Here is a 5303-nt window from a genome sequence, read left to right as displayed (position 1 = left end):
ACAAGAAACAACTGGAAACTTTTTTATGCCATAATGACGTGTTTGGACCACTTTGCTTTATCTTATCATAGTAATAACAACGATAATAATATTAATCATAATGATAATACCAAAGATAATAATAATGATCATAATAATGTTATTTGTTGAATGACCACCCAACCAGTGCATTACCTGAAATCGGCGACATTTTGCGCCCGTGAAGTATTTGGCACGCGGTTTCAAATTATCAAGATGGCGGCATAAAGAAAGCAGTACATAGAAAAAAACAAGGACTGAAATAACACACTATCAAAGGATCTGAATCAATTTAATTTCTTTTTTGAGGTTGTCAATACAAGGGAGAATGAAAAAGGGGAAACTAGAGTCTGGGCTCCTGTTCGAATGACGATTTTAGAGAGAAGAAACAACTTCGTTTCATGCGTGTGACTTGGCAGAGTAAAAATAATTTTCAAAAATGAGGGCCCACAGTACACTTAGCCAGCGATATTCTGTATAATAATAATCATATATGAAGTACCCACCTGTAAAGATGGCGATCAAAACAAACTGGAGACAGAAACCCTACTTTTCACAAGGAATAATAAGCGCAGTGGTGCGTTTTGTACCGCTTTTATCGCAGAAATGGATGTATTTTTACCTCTTTTATCGCAATTTGGGCGGCAATTTGGGGAATGGATAAAGGCTAATTTTTATCACGTTTTAAAGTTTGAACATCGATCGACGATTAGAGAGGTCGGCACCAAGGATTCACATCAACGAAATGCTCTAAAATGTGGGGGAAAGGAAGGCACCTCTGAGCTTTTTTGAAAGAATTAGAGAGCTCAAGGAACTGTAACAGCCGTTCGTAAAATGTGTTGTTGGCGGCACGTTGGCGAACTTTCGAGAGACCAAAACTACCGTAAATAATGATATGGTACGTACACTTTACACTTAGAGGTCGGCAAATGTCGTGTATGTCACTTTAGATCTGAAATTTCCACTTCTTCAAATTTCTCCATACATTTCTCTATGACGATCGGCAGCCATTCTTAGAGAGTGGAATGTCTGGGTCGAGTCTGGGCGTCCGCCATTTTGTCTTAAATTTCTGGTAATGGACACATGTTAGTAAACACCGTGAGTGTCAACTGTCGTTTATTTCCCTGCTGTTGTTGACTGCTGCCAGGTGTGGCTAAAGTAGGAACAGCGGATGGAGTCTTGCTTGCATCCACAGACGAGGGTGCTGTAGAGGCTGCTGAACTGGCTCTTGCTTGCTTCTGCTGTCTCTCTCTCATCATTAGCTCTCGTTGTTGTTCAACATGCATCTGATAAAACAACCAAAAGTTCTGTTATCTGCAGCACAGGTTTCATTAAAGTTCCCCAACCTTAAGTAAACATACTTTCCCCATTAAATGCACTGCCATCATCATCATCATATCTTGCCGCTCCGTCTCTCGAGCCAACAGTGTGCGTGAGCACACTGTTAAACTCAACAAAACCAAAAGTAGTTTGTCCCGTGGCTAAGGTGGTGAGAAGCATGGATTTATCAGAGAGATGATGTCAGAAATTGTTTTACAATGCAAAAACTCCTACATGTGGCTTGGCCACCGGACAAGCCACTTCCAATCTTGTAAAGTGAACTGCCCCACATTGATGAGTAAAATCGTCTGGTGTTACACAGAGTAAAATCTATTAAGTGTCACTCTTTTTTTATGGTGGTTTCAAATTTGACTTTTGCAAAGTGGTGAGAGCCATGGATTTACATTTATCAGGGAGATGATTTCACAATGCAAAAACTCCTTTAAAACTCAAATGCAACGGAGTTCATGACATCATGTCAGGGCTACACTCATGTTTCTCACTGGCTTGGCCACCGGACGAGCGACTTCCAATCTTGTCAGCTCTATACGACGTGTACAGCATGTTAGAACAGAAATATATTAAAATAGTTAACCCATTGACCCCTGAACTGCCCCCCATCGGCGAATAAAATCGTCTGCTGTTACACAGAGTAAAATTTAGTAAGTCTCACTCCAAGGAGTCAATGGGTTAATGTAAAAAATATAATATACTTTACAGTGGTTTCAAATTTGACTTTTGCAAAGTAAAAAAAAAAAAAAACCCAAAGAAACCGGAATGTTATTTTTTAAAACAAAAGGGTGTATGCAACCTGACTGAGTCAATAAGTTTATGTAAAAAATAGGTACGCAATGCGTACATGTCAATGGGTTAATTTGACTTTAGCAAAGAAAAAAAATGCTCAAAGGTGTAACCTGACTGCATTTTGAAAAATCAAGACTAAAGAGGCGTCTAACCTCTAACTCTCTTTTGAGGTTAATGATACTCTCACTTAAAGCATCTGAGGGTGAAGATTGCGAGGTACTTGATCCAGCCTGCGGAACATAAGATGGGGCAGAACAAGGTGGCACCATGCCTGTCGAAGGTGTCTCTGGACTGGAAGGAGGTTGAAAAGCAATGACCCACCAAGGAGAACCAAGAAGTTTACAGGTCACACTCTACAGTGAACATCACTCTAAATCCTCATACTGTACACCATACATGTACATGTATATATATCCTGATACCGTTTGCACTTGATTATTAATCTTCCAGTTTTCCCCTTTACATTCCAAAAAGGATCAAATTGAAACATTTTTGACAACTTCAGCAAAAACCGCAACCATGTAATATTTTGTTCTTAATCTGTGTAGCATTGACATACGGCATGCATGAATGGCAGCCAATAAATTATTCCTTTGTCCTGCGAGATCTTAAACTGCAAGAATTAAAGCCACCAGTGGTAAACCAACAGTGCCTTGTTTACACATTTACATGTAAATGTGACCTGTTTGATGCAGATTACGTTGATTTCACACGCCGGCACCAACATCTACGCGTTGCTGAACACTGTAAAGGCTGGTCCTCATGCCTTGGCAACCATTTCCGCGACGAACACCTTTTAGCTCTAAAGGACCTTAGCAAGAATTGTAGTGTGTTAAAGAAATGCACAAGCAAGTTTGACTGCCTCGTTTATGAAATGTTTTTTACTAATGAACTGAGACCAAGTCATTCAATTTGTGCTGAGGTTTTTAAATAGTTCCTCCATGTTTTTATTGTTTTTAATGCTCCTTTTTTACGACTATCACTATCAGGTGAGGGCTTCAACAAACCACCCTCATGCTGAACAGCTCGTGTAGTAGTTTTGAAGTACTTTTTATAAACGAACAGTTTTAAGGCATGAGGCGAAGCCGAATGGTCTTTGACCTGATAACAAAACGACCTGCGCCGGAGTTTATTGAACGGCTTCAAAATCAATCCACAAAAAGCATTTGCCGGAGATGATGGAATCTTTATTGTTTTGACAGCGAGTGGTGTAGAAGCCGTGAGACACTGGAGGCCACATCAAGGGAAAAGATCGAAAGTCTAGCGGTAAAACAAACAGCGAGGAAGGTAAATTTTTGTAATTTGTTTTTGTTGTCGAGGATCTTATGTGTTTGAAAGAAATTCCGTTCTCTGATGGGTCTTAACGCAACCATTTTGAATCAGAAGTAAATGTCTTTGAACGGATGTGACGTCGCATACACAACCAATTTCGATATATTAAACTTCAGCTTAAACAATGAAAATTGTTTCGAGGCTCTAGGGAATAATAACCACGATTTGTATGAGTTCCCCAGAGCCTCGAGGTGAGGTATTTTGTCTAATGCCCCATGTTTTGAAGGTGTTTAGTTAAACACAGTTTCAAAGGATTTTTTTCATGTACACTGATTTTTGTTGACTACCAATTTAGCATAGGTCAAAGCATGTATTTAAACTCACCTGAATCTCATGTAAAGGCCAGTCCTTTATTTTTCTCTGACTGATTTTCATTTTATTAAACCAAGGTTTATTAAACATGTCTTGTTGGTGTGAATGGAGTCTAAGACTGAATTTTAGTGTATCGAAATTGGGCTATAGACCACTTTCATAAATGGCGACCGATTTGATATTCTATTGCATTTATGCAGGAACCCATGACCCGGAGCCTACAACTCTACTGTGTTCGTGTAAGAGCGTTTTCACAGACCTATTTATTTTTAGATTGAATTTCCCGCGAATGAGACTCCCACAGGAGCCCGATGACCAATAACAAGAACTAAAGCTGACGTCATAGGGTCACCGAACCGGAACTGCCTTTGTTTTTTGACCTACTTCGCGGGAAGGGCTTATCTAAAAATAAACCTACTTTTGAAAACGCCGTTTCACAGACGCTGTATGGAAGTTGCACGCTCCAGATGGGCTCCTGATTTATGTTAATTGGACCTACTGGCCTCATATTCGTTAACATATTCTCTTGAAATTTGCGCATTGCAACGAGGCTAGAAAGGCTTATCAGCATTAAAACAAAAGAATATTTTGTTGGGCCGCCATTATGAAAAAGGTCTATTACATAACATAGAATCGCACTCTTTTCAATTGACGTCACGCCCTGATTTATTATTGGATTATTTAGTCCTATAGTGCTTTGTATAACGTGTTACGATCAATGTTTATGCTATTACAGGGATGGCGCAGCAGTGATATCACTTTCCTTCCACCAGTGTGGCCTGGGTTCGACTCCCAGGGTAAAGTTTGATTTTTCTCCCCCTTGCACAGAGAGGTATGTAATAGCACGTTTCATATATAACAATGTTTCTCGTGTCGTCACTCTTTGTTATTAATATTCCAACCAGAACCTAAGTGGCTGTTGAAACAATGACTTATTTTGTTCTGTGGTTGGCAAATTTTAATATCAAAAGAAATAACACGTCAATGTTTGTGAACAAGAAAGGTCACTATTCTCTATCTCACATTCACCTATTGCGGGGCATTGTACGAACTTGCAAATGACCAGTTCCCAGAAGGCAGCTTGATAGTGCAGATGGCAGAACAAGTGCAGCGTAATCGAGTGGTCATGGGTTCGAATCCCCTTCAAGACTGGATTTTTATGGGCTTCTTTGCAGCTACTCAAGTTGTTTTGTATTTCAGCCTGTAAAGAGAATTTTTGTTTGGAAATCATATTCTGTTTACAGTATAGAACAGTATATAGTTGTATATAGTTGTAAAAGCATTGGAACTTGACCAAACGTCAGAGTATTCATTGCAAGGGATGAAGTAGTTTAGTGTTATGACATAGTTGATTATTGAAAATTTTCTGCGCTGATTGGTTGCCCAGGTGATTATTACGCGAAAAAATGGCTGCAAGCCGTTTTGTCGAGGTGACAGACGGAGGAATTAATTGTTTTAATGAAAATGCATATTTTTCAAAGAATCACTTATGTAATTATACTAAAACAATTATTCAC

The 5303-nt window shown here is 39.3% G+C and overlaps 1 long non-coding RNA gene across 1 annotated transcript in view; it reads left to right on the top strand.

Annotated features, from left to right (window-relative positions):
* LOC138029510 (uncharacterized) overlaps window positions 1-3423 on the top strand; it is a 5094-nt gene extending 1671 nt beyond the window's left edge. Inside the window, exons 2-3 of the long non-coding RNA XR_011127888.1 lie at window positions 2313-2487; window positions 3345-3423. This is a non-coding gene — a long non-coding RNA (uncharacterized lncRNA). The remainder of the gene's footprint in view (window positions 1-2312; window positions 2488-3344) is intronic.
* Window positions 3424-5303: the final 1880 nt, after the last annotated feature.

Source organism: Montipora capricornis, chromosome 13 (genome assembly GCF_036669925.1).
Source record: "Montipora capricornis isolate CH-2021 chromosome 13, ASM3666992v2, whole genome shotgun sequence".
NCBI lineage: Eukaryota > Metazoa > Cnidaria > Anthozoa > Scleractinia > Acroporidae > Montipora > Montipora capricornis.
Note: the sequence above shows the minus strand (reverse complement) of the source record. Positions and strands in the feature narration are given on the sequence as shown.